Below are 12,180 nucleotides of genomic sequence, written 5' to 3' on the forward strand. Positions count from 1 at the left end.
ACATTTAGTAACTGGATCTGAAAAAGCATTTGTTAAATAGTGAAATCTATATTAAAATGAAAGGAGCAATTTCACTTTTAGGAAAGGAATATATGACACAAGTTTTCTGTATTAATATCCCAATATATGTATAAAAATTATTCAAGTTAGAGTGAATTTTTTAAAGCTAGAAGTATGCAGTCATGGGTGGCATGGAACCTTATGGATTTTTCCTTTTAAGATAATTAGAGAACTGCTTCCAAATGTCCTAAAAGCAACTGTTTTAAGAAAACAGGTTTCATTGTGAATTGGTGATTGATTCTATAAACTACTAGAATAAATAGAAAACACGTGGAAATAAAAAAAATATTTCTGGAATAAATATTTTTAAAAAGGGGAAAGTTAGACATGGCAACAAAACTAAATGCAAATAAAAGCAACACTTGCACCATTGCCAAGATTATTCAAAATTATTCAGATTTTGTTTTCTAAAAGGTGATTTTGGTAGCAGTGATAAATCCAACTGAAATGTGATGTATGCAAGCGGATTACCTGCAAATTGGAATACATCTTATTTGTTACTTCCTTGCATGCAATAGCAAAGATAACATTTTAAAAGGCATGGACAAGATTACAGTTTATTACTGCAGCACAGTCATGACCTGCTATATAAAGCAATTATGCAGCTGCAAAAAAATGCCTGGATAATTCTGCATAATTACCCTTTCTAGCATAGGTTCCTTCATAACTGTACTTCAGAATCTTAGCTTCTCCAATCCCAGACTCCTTAGTCCATATGCCAGAGACAATAACCTTCAAAGGCTTTGGTTAGGTTTACAATGATACCTGGGGAGGGCTGCAGACAGGTTGACATAGCTATTCAGAGGTGTGAACTGATCCTATTTATCAAAACAGGTGCTAATGAAAAGGCAAAACTAAAACAATTTAAAAGGCAGTGTTAATCGGTGAACATTACAGGGGGAAAAAAGGCACTAGTGAATCTATTCTTATCAAAAGCAGCAGCAAGATGTGATATGGTGGATGGAGAGGGCAATATGATATTTCTCAAAGGCTGCTGGAATTAGGAATGAGCTATGAATTAATAACTTCTCATCTAGGATTTAGAGCAATATCTCTCTTATTCCAAGACAGATGCAAGAGGAGCAGACATACATTTATGGAACTGTCTCTTAGCTGTGGCACGGTAAGACCAAAAGGAATCAATGAAACCAAGTCCTGGAAGAAAAAATGATGTCCTCTTAATTCTTATTTACTGTACGCTGCTTATAAAATTATGCCTGTAGTGGCGCCTGAGGGTTAGAGCCCAGCCAACATCCAAACAGGGTGCAAATGAAGCCACAACATGCTGGGCTCACCCTGGTTCTCCACCAATCCTGTTGCACTTCGAGCCTAGGAGTACTTGACACCTCTTGTTCCCCCTTTGCTTTTATCCCGCTCTTGCTCACCCCTGGGAGCAGCCGCCTCTGACACAGCACAGCGCTCTCCGCCGTAACCTGGAGGAGAGGTGGGCCCGGCCTGGCTCCCCTTGCCCCTTACAGCGGGGCATCCAGGAGGTGGCAAACAACAAACTACAGGCTGGAGACTATCAAAGAAAATGCCCTGCCCCCCATAAATCAGTGCCTAGGCAGCCTTTGGATAACACTTGTAGAATTCCGTTTCTTTCTAAAATGTAGTCTTCAGGTTTTGTCAGTGTGTTAATTCTTATTTTGAAATACAGTTATCATACTTCCAGTTCGCTACCCCATAATAAAATTCATCACCAGGTGTTATTAACATACAAATATCCCACTCGTTTAAATAAGGCACTGTTTTCTTCCTTATAATACGGTGAGGAAAACATTACATAATTTCAGAAAATTTGTTTTAGATATTTAAACCTGATTACATTTTTTTTTGTTTGAAAATGCAGTTTGTGCAGGATCTTCATTCTCTAAGCAATATTCTTTTAGCTAAGATTACTCAGTCCCTTTCAAAGAATATGTGGTAAATTGCTAATTATAGTCAATTAAACCATACAATATGAAGCGATTTTATGCTACACAGTTCTTTCAACCATAAGAAATGAGTAGTAAATGCTATAAAACAACAAAACCTTTAAAGACTTTTTGAAAGTAACAACATACCTTGCACACAATCGATGTCACAGAGATTCTCTAAAACCAAAATTATTCTGGCACCTATATAACTGCAGTAACAAGTCTTTACATTATATTACAGCAATGATTAAACAGTACACTGTTACCAATTTCAGCTAAGACAGTTTTAAAAATATTTTTTCTCTTCCCTTTCCGACGGTTAATTTTACCTCATGTTAAAAGAAAACATGGTAAGATTTCCACATATATAAAACTCAAAAAATCCAACCCACAACTACAATGTCCCCATCTCTTTGCAGGGCAAAGAGAAAACATGGTATCTTTTCTAGCAATAAGTTAGGTAATCTGTATTCCCTTCTAGAGATGCTAGCCTTGTACTTCCCAGGTTTCCTTTTATCTGGCACATTAGCTGCGATATCATCCTGTTTTTACCACCAGTTCTCCAGACAATTAACCACTAATGTTTGGCTTACTTCTTTGTGAATTAAATGCCAAATTAGATGGTTTAACATGTCTTGTGCAACTCTGTACTACATCATTGCTGGGAGTTTTCTGAAGAGCATCCGAGCCGTGTATCTTATTAGTTTTAGCCTGACATGTCAAATTGAAATCTTTAAAGAAAGTCTTCAGAAGATTTTACTACTGTAAATGGAAACAGAGGAGAATGGGCTAATCAACCACGTTCAGTAAATAACTGATAGAACAACAATAATGCATCAAAAAAATGTCTATGTTAACTGATTCTGCCAAGTGCCTTTTCATTAATAAAGGTCATACTTCTACAGTATGTCAATAGGTATAGGCAATATAGAGCCTTCAAGAAGGAGCAATCGCTGCTTCTAACAAGCAGATTGCTCTAACGATCGCTTTTTTCCTTAAACATTTTGATGGAACGCCTCGCCACTGAAGCAGGACCACCACCACTTCATTTCTCTTCATGCCTCCTCCCTGCTCTGGCTGTCATTCAGCTGCACGGAGACCTCAGGGCCGTCTCTGGAGCATGCTCCATGGTCATTGCCATCCGCAAGGCTGGCCGATTCTCCTGAAAACCACGGCATGCAAAAGCAGGAGGAGAAGAAGAAAGAGGAGGACTGAAGTGTGCCTAGGTATCAGCCCAACTTGCAGCCAGGGCACATGCTTAAATCCAGAGCCAGGGAAGTGTTCCTTGTGGGAGACTGAAGCCTGGCTCTAGCTGCCTGGATTTGAATGGTGTGAATGTACCTATGGCTTTTCTCACTGAACTTTTGAAAAGACTAAACAGTTAATATTTTAAAACCTTTAAAGATTAAAAAGTTGCAATAGAGTTGCAATGTGACCTTGCAAATTTCAGTTGTTTACAAAGATCATTTAATGCAGTAGCTTTGTTTATATTTACAGGTGTGACAAAAATATACTTCAGTCTTCAGAAATCAAGATGCTTATTATATCTGTCCCCTCAAATATTTTAAATCTATAATATTACTACACACATAAAGAATACTTAAATAGAACTTCATTTTCTGATCAAAATCTAATTTCATACCCAGTATTTATTTGCTTGTGCCAATACTATAGCGGAATAAATACATCCATAGAGTAGCCCTCATGTCTGAGACAAATGAAAGATTCTAGGGGGGCAGGTTAGTAGGAGACAACACACTTACAAAGAAGATTAATGAACCCAGATTTAGTGGCCAAGAAGATGAAGAAGTAGTTGTACTTAAGCAGTAAACCATGAAGACTGAGTTGTTCCTGCACTCTTGAAAAATATAACTGTCATGAGATCAGCAGAATCCACAGTAACCGGGGTACAGGCGGCAAGGGGGTATCATGACCACCAACTCAACTGAGAGACTATGCAAATTACCCCCTCCTCTTTCTAGGAGCATGTGTGATAATTTAAGTGTGTGTAACTAATAATAAGCAATGCGGTAATTACTAGGCAATTAATGTAAATTTGGGAGAGTTCTCTATTGTTTTCACTAATCGTCTAACGGGATAAACATGTGGCGATTCCTTTGTGTGCTGTGCTAGCTTTGTGGAATACCACCTAGCACCCAGATCTGTGCAAGTACGCTGTAAATAAAATACCTCTACTCTGTGTGTATGTTGGAGTGCTGCACACTGGGTATACGATCCCGCTTTAGGGACAACAGCCCCACAGTCTGAAGTTAAACAGAAAAAATCATATGCAGATTTGCATTTATTTAGTCACAAATAAAACCCAATGTATTTTACTGCAGTCTGGTACTGTACAGTGTTACCTTAATCATCAACAGAAGGCAAAATTCTATTTAACAAATGTTTCATAAAAGCACTCAAAATGTAGATTTTGGTGTGCTGACTAAAGCTGGAGCAAACCACTACGCAAATAAAACAACTGAACCTTTGTTATTGATAGAGAGCACTCAGACAGACTGTTTCAGTAGCATACTAAACAGATTACTAGAACCGCAACCAAAACAACTCACAACTGATGTCAATTTAATTTTCAGAATTTTATAGAAGATAGAAACTTCTATTAGTTTTCAAAGAGGTATAGCTCATAAATAAGTTATCACAAAGGCTTTTTCCACAGCACTTTCTTCTCTAGGTTCTGTTAGCAGAACAGAAAAGTACATGTAACAAGAAGTCCTTACAACTACATCCCCACACACCCACATCCTCAACGGATGCCACATGTATAGATCCCACCAGAGGTAATTGATATACTTTCAGCTCCTTCTTATTTAAGCAACAGAACTACAATAGGAGATGCTCTCTTTTGAGGCTGCATTTCATACACAACATCGCTACATAAACTGCTTTACGATAAAATAATTGTTACTGTTCAGCCAGATCAATTTTCCAATATAATTCACCTTTAGTTTCACAAACAAGTAATACAGCAAACATTGCCCGGGCCATCACTGCCTCTTCAAACATGCTCATGGAATGCACAGCTTCAAAATCAATGCAAATTCTTTTGCAACAACGTGAGCTGCTTGGCCATGTCCAGAACAAGTAGTGCAGGCCAACTGGAAGCAGATATGTAAGAATAAACATCTGGCAAAGAAGATCTGCTGTCCATGTTACACACAGTTCCACAACAAATCCTGCCCTTTATCAGCTGATAAAGCTGGAAAACCACACTGAGTGCTGCTAGAGAAATGATGCTTTAATTTAGAGATTCCTGTTGCTGCAACTCTGTTTAAACTTCAACTGGTTAGAAAGACTCTTTCAGACAGAAAAAAAATCAGTAGTTTCTAAAAAAAATGTTTGTGACAGATTCCCAACATAAATGGGTTGATTTTCTCTAGTGTAAAATAAAAGGATTACAAATAAGGAGGATCCAGAATCCTCAAGTGATACTTTTGTGGAGTTCTGTGAGAGAAAACAGCCAGTCTGGAAAACGCCTTTTAAGAAAACAAGGTGAACGTTGAGAAGCACCACTTCCATCAAGCAAATCAGGTTGGCAACATGTATGTGTAAGCAATTATGACAAAATACATCCAGAGGACAAAAGATTCATTTTGCCAGCCTGTCAGCAGCAAAACAGAGAGAAGACCATATTTTTGTACATTTTCAAAAAGAAAGGCAACAACTTTAATGAATCAGGTTTCTTGCATGCCACAACTGTCTTTAGACCTCTCCACTAGGAAAAAAACCCCAACTTTTTATTTTGTCAGGATGGAAGTCAGGATGGAGAAACCCCCTACAACCAAATGTAAACTTCATGGCTTGCATGTGGCTTTACACTCAAACTGTAATCCATTCTTAAAAAGGCAGGCATTGCTTTTTTTTTTTAAGTTAGTAAACATTTACTTCTCAAACAGCTGGCATTAACATACAGCTACTCCAGCTGAAAACAGAGTAGAATTTTATTTAAATCAAAATTAAGGTCTCAAATGGAAGAAGTTATTAGTTAAATTAAACTATGAATGCAGTTATAATCAATTATGCTCTTGTAGAATACTGGAGCCTCCAAAACATGTTATTCTTCCAAAGTCTAAATACAAATTTTAGAAGACAGTAAACAGGAAGAAAGTCACCTCTTTAGACTAACACAGTTCAAGCGGGGGGGGGGAGATGTTCTTTTAAATACAATTTAAAAGACTTGTACTTTTGTACACTGCATACTGAAATTTCCAAAAGCAGTTCATCAGTTTTTGAAGCGATCAGAATAAAGTTTTAAGAAAAACAATCTATTTCTTTAAGAATTTAGTAAGTACATCACATAAACATGACTCAGTCAGCATTTATAATTCTGATATAGAAAATGTTTATATTTCACTTACAGAAATATCAAATTTCTGATATCTGAAGATGTTTATCTGGTGCTGTATGTGCACTAAATTGATTTCACTCCCAGAGGTACTCAATACTACTGCATTTTCTATTATTTGTGTTTTGAATCATTATTTAAGATTCTGCCAGATATTTGCCATTGGTACTTCAGTAATAATAATTTAGTAACATGTCCCTATTCAGTATTAGCTTAAATGATCATATTTCATAGCTACAACAATTGAGCGACGTGGCCTTTAGATCATCATGGTAGATCCAAAGAAATTAGGAAAAAGGAAGAAAACCCATAAACAACTAATCTGTCATCACAACCACTGCAGCATTTACCAGGTGCCTGACCTAACTAACTTAAAAATTTCAAATTTATCTGCTGAGTGCTTCACCCACATTCCCGGGGCTCACAGGTTGCTCCTGTTGCTATCCTCCTCCTTTGCTGCTCTCTTACATGGCTTATGCACATTCGGTTTGCTGTTGATTATCAGTCCTACATTCAGGTTTTGTTCTACGTAATTGCTTCCAAGTTTCTTTAGGTATGTTAAATATATTAGGAAATTTCCAAATTCTCCTCACGTGATCCAACTGGGCTGCATTTTCTTGAAGCTGAAGTTCACTGTGGTCCTTCTGCCATCTCTCTGTAGGCCTTGGTTTTTGGTTTTTTTTAAACTTTCAATTATTTGTATCCCCTCACAATTTAGTATCACACGCTAATTGAGTTAGCATGTTGTTAATGCTCTCTCCCAGATCATTAATAAAGATGTTTAAAATGACTGGTTCTAGCAGTGATCCCTGTGGTACCCTCATGACCACCCTTTGTTTGTAGTCTTTCAGCCAGCTTTTAATCCACATGACAGTACTCTTTTCCAAGCCAATTTGGATTAATTTTGCAAGCAAGGCCTAGCAAGGCAACAGGTAACCTTTTGCAAAAATCAAAAATTACTACATTGATTCTTCCTCCGCTCCCCACCCCCTCCCTAAAATGTTGTTGGTTTTTGAATCAATTAAAATAGTAAGCTTTATTTGCCAAATACATTGACAACTTTCTTTGCTTTCTTCTCAGCATTTTAGGTTTCCTTCATAGCTTGTAGTATTTCATAACTAATAGGCAATGTTATAGTCGAGCCTGCCTATTGATCTGATGAATAACAAATGGTAAGGAATATAGCCTTATGCTCTACACAGAAAGTAAAAATAGGTTTACCTTTGAAAGAATCTGTATGTCCATTGGCAGGATTTCAGTATATGTTCTAAGTTGTAGGATACTCTAAGTTTTATGGAAATGTAGTTAAATCAGTCTATTCCCAACATAAATGAGATCCTACCTTTGCCACAGAAATCCTAAGGGTAAATATCAAAAGTCATAATCTATATCAATTGTTGAGTAAGTACTAAATAAGAAATAAATACATATATCTTCCTGTGTGAACTGCATGCATACTTCAAGTGATTCCATTTCTTGCTTTTTATCAATAATTATTTTACGTTATTTTTAACTTATTATCAATCCTAATTATCAATGCTTTTTTTAAATTTTCCTTGTTAGAGAGTCCTAGTTAAAATGGAGATCAGTATCCCAGGGAACTGATCTTTCATACTTGGTAACAGGCCTACAGTTTTTGTGTCTTAACCCATAGCTGTAAAATGCATCTCTCAAGATTTTTAGTTTACTTCACCTTATTGTCATGCTGATAAAATACATCTCTTCATCTAAAAAAAAGTAATGATAAGTGTCATAATTTATCAACTTATTCAGTAATAGAAGAATTTTAATGTTCCTATTTGCACTAGACTCCTTAATTTCTAAAATTCTTCCAAAATAAGTTCCTAAACTTTGATGTCCTTATATTATCACAGGATGCAAAATCACTCTAAATTTTGATGAATGCAAACAGATAGAATTGAGTAGTTCCAAACCCTTTTATTTTAATTTTATAAAAGGTCCTAAGAACATTCTTGTCATAAGAACAAGAATCAGACCTAAAAATTTCATTTCACAATGATGGGCTATATAGTTTTAATAAAATTCACCTTAATAAAGTGAAGGACAAATGGTATCTCCATACCTGGAAGAATCTCCCTGTAAGAATTATAATAGAATGATAGACATAAAATACATCTCTCCCTTTTTATTAAAAGCAACATGTTTTCCTCCTCTAGGAGGAAATATCCAGTGGGTTTTTCACTGCTGCATAGTACTGTGGAAGGTAAAGTGATATGAGTCAACATAATACAGAAATGTTTGGTTCTTTGATATTGGAGTCAATACATGTAATGAAGAAATAACTAAGCTCTTTATGAAGTGCTTTCTTTTAGTCCATCAGCACACTCAGTAGCCCACTGAAGAAATTTTCAGAAGTTTGTCTCGGAGGCTGGAGATTTCAAGCTTAATCCCTATTTACTTCGGTAATGTGCCTTTGCTGGATACTTTTTTTGAAGAGGCATGAGCATTCTTAAACAGGGATGCCACTTACTATAAATATCCTTTTTTAAAAGCATCTACTAAGGTTCTTCTCAATTACTACCTCAAGACTCCCATTCTGGTAAGTTTTCTGTTAAAAAAAGGGAAAAAAATGGTTTTATAACTTTTGCTTATCTGTGAGCTTCTGCTGGACGAAGGGCACCACTGTATTTCTGGTAATGATCTGATCTGCAGATCACTTCATGTATTTCTGGGTAAAGCAGATGAAACCATTTACATTATTGCAAAAATGTACAGTTCAAATACATTTGCAATTAGAATTCTTTTGTTCTTGTAATTATCAATTTTACTTGGTACTTTTATACCAATTATTAGTTACAGCCATTCACATACAAACATATATACATTTTCCATGACATATCCCTGTCTAGAATATATTTATTTCCGTGCTCTATGGGAATCCGATTTTATTCTTCCTTCCCTGCTCCCTCTACTCCCTCTTCCTCCTGTAGTGCTTTCTGATGGCTTACTCCAAGCCTACATTGTAGTATGGTACCAAGCGCTATTCAGTGCTCATGACCTTACACAAATATAAATGTGTAAGGATAGATAAAATCCGGAACAAATAAATGAAGTCAGCAGCTGGGGACTACTGGCATGATGCCAAGGGAACAAGCAATCCTCCTGGTCTCCTCCTTTACAGATCTGCTGGGCCTGACGGCTATGCTACACCTGAAAGAAGGAACCTGTGTGGGCTGAGAAGTGAGAACAACAAAATATTCTGGATCTTGGAGATTCTTCTCCTCCGTGACTACAGCCAACATGCATCCTTCCCACTCACTGAAGTGGCAGAAACAAGTATCTGCCTCTTTTTTGTTCTCCAACATTTGTTTCTGATGAATCACCTATCATTCCCTCTAACAAAATTAAGTAGTTCAAAGCCCTTGCTTTTAAAAGTTCCTTTCTCTCTTCCTTTCTCGGGTTATTCTGCATCAAAACTATATTCCTGTACACTCTTAAAAGCAAGTATTACATGATAGAATGTATTATCTTTCACTCACACTCAATAAGCATTTTTACATAGGTTTCATATTCAAATTTCAGGGATTTTTGTCGAGCAATTTATGTAGGTACAAGCTCCTTAAAGTGTCCTTTGGGGACATCTGTCTTCCCAATTTCATCATTTCAAGTGAATATAATACTAGTGTCCCCAGGTAAAAGACATGATGCAATTCTATCAGACAGTTGCCGTACTTTGCGCAGTGTGGGTGAGAGAGCTAATTTTGTCCTTAGATTCAGAGGCTTCATTAACAGTCTTAACACATTCACTGCAGCTTTCTAAATCCTTTCAGGCTTTAACACTTAAGCTACTGTGGGGAAAAAAAAAAGTTCATATACAGAAAATGCTATTTTTCAAACCCAAATAAAACAGATCTTTTAGATAATGTTAGATGCCACGTTACAGCAACATCACCCTAGTGACATGAAATTTATTAAAAATTAGTTATAGCTAATAAATGATGTAGAAGACTATTTTGGGCAATTTATCCTGATATAATATATGTGAAGCTCCAAATTGAAATACATAAAGGGGAAGAGTGGAAATCAGGTGTCCATTATATGCAGGCATATGAATATCAGTGTAATGCATATTATACCATATTGTTGATATGAGTTATTATTCAGAGAATTTCATCAAGTGTCAATATATTGATCATAACATTAGTAATAAAAATATGTGAAAAAAACTTTTTCTTCCCTCAAACAAGGGCATTTTTTACAGCTTTAAAATGATTTGTACAGTGGTGTAAGTTTTAACTATTTTCTTAAAAAAAAAAAAACAAAAAACCCCAAAATCCCATCAACACCACAAAAACTCCACACCACTCATAACCAAAAACCTACAATCAAAAAAACCCAACCAAACCAAAAAACCAAAACAATCTGAAGCCCTCAATAGTATTTTTCCAGTATATGTAACTTATAGGATGACAGAAAAAGATAAGTTCATCCTTTATGTGGGTCATGTAAAGCTTCCATACATAAGAATATTTTCATCAATTGATACGTGTTGCATAGGAGAACACATCTATTCATTACATTTTTTTTTTATTCCTTAAAAGCTGTCCATGGCAACAAATTATAATACAGATAGCCAAACTCCTACATGCTGCTGTTTGGAAGCTACAAGAATTAATATTCTACATGTAAATTATAGAGAATCCAGCTACATTTCAAATCAATGTGAAAAGTTATAACCATCCTTACAACTTCTGTAAAAAAAGGAAGCTTCACTGTTATGTTGCTATTACTTACCTTTTCATTTCTATTCTTAAGCCCAACCCAAAGCCTTCTTCATTTTGATTTTGACTCTATGATTGAACTAATATACGAAATTTAAAATTATTAATTTAATTCCAGGTAGCCTTGCTCCACAACATTACTTCCAACAGCTGCAAAATACTTTGCATGCAACTTTCTTTTCATCAGCAGTAAGGGATGGTCGGATTAAAAATAATTTGTGGAAATTTTGCTTTCCACAGACAACCATTAATCTGGAGGGCTATCTCTCACCAGCAACTCCTGTTGCTTTCAGACTGATTCAGGAAGACTTTTATAGAACAAGGGGGCACAAACTGGCTGAAGAACTGATGCCATTAGCTGGACTACATTACACATGAAAAACTGTTAAATTACTCATTTTCATATTTACATTACATATTTAAAATTTTCTAGAAGCTCCCAACATTACTCCTTGGATGTGGCAGGATCCAAAAGGAATTTGATGTGAAAGCTAATTTGTTTCAGAATTTACAGGTCCTTGCTTACAGTGAGTCATGTCCACTCATATGCTTAATTTGTCAATACGTTGAGAAAGTAAAAAAAAAAATAAATTACAGATATTTGGGGAGGTTGGAAGCATTGGGAAAATAACATGAAGCAACAAAAACAAGGCACAAAGACTAGCAAGTTCAGATTCTTTTTTGTTAAAGAAGCAGAAATATGCAGGAAGAGAGGAGAGAAAAGGGAGACAAAGGAGACAGATTCATTTTTCATGACTTTAAGAACTCAACCTGTCTGGAGTGATACTTGCACAGGAGAAAGGAAAATGCTTAATTTTCCTGCAGTCTTAAGGATTTCTGAATCAGTAAGTTTTCGTTATCTATTGTCCTCTAAGTTGAAGGAAGATCTATGCTGATCTCTGTCCTGAAAAGTTGGGAAAATATTTCCCTACTCCCTAAGTACCAGATATCTGGAAGGTCAATCTGTTGTATGTGACCTGACAGTTTTGGGAACCTACCTGTAGTTCATGTGCAGGGTTTTTATTTCACCAATGGCAGACTTCAACTCAGGAAACAAGTTCTCACATTCTCTCAATCAGCTAAAAATGGTCTAAATTAT

At 36.1% G+C, this 12,180-nt stretch overlaps 1 protein-coding gene across 1 annotated transcript in view; it reads right to left on the reverse strand.

Annotated features, from left to right (window-relative positions):
• The window catches only part of CADM2 (cell adhesion molecule 2), a gene marked incomplete at both ends in the record, with an annotated part of 680,137 nt that overhangs the window by 509,667 nt on the left and 158,290 nt on the right, over window positions 1–12,180 (reverse strand). The gene's annotated exons all lie outside the window — the stretch shown is intronic.

This window comes from Phaethon aethereus (assembly GCF_964289735.1).
Source record: "Phaethon aethereus genome assembly, chromosome: 1".
Taxonomy (NCBI): Eukaryota; Metazoa; Chordata; class Aves; order Phaethontiformes; family Phaethontidae; genus Phaethon; species Phaethon aethereus.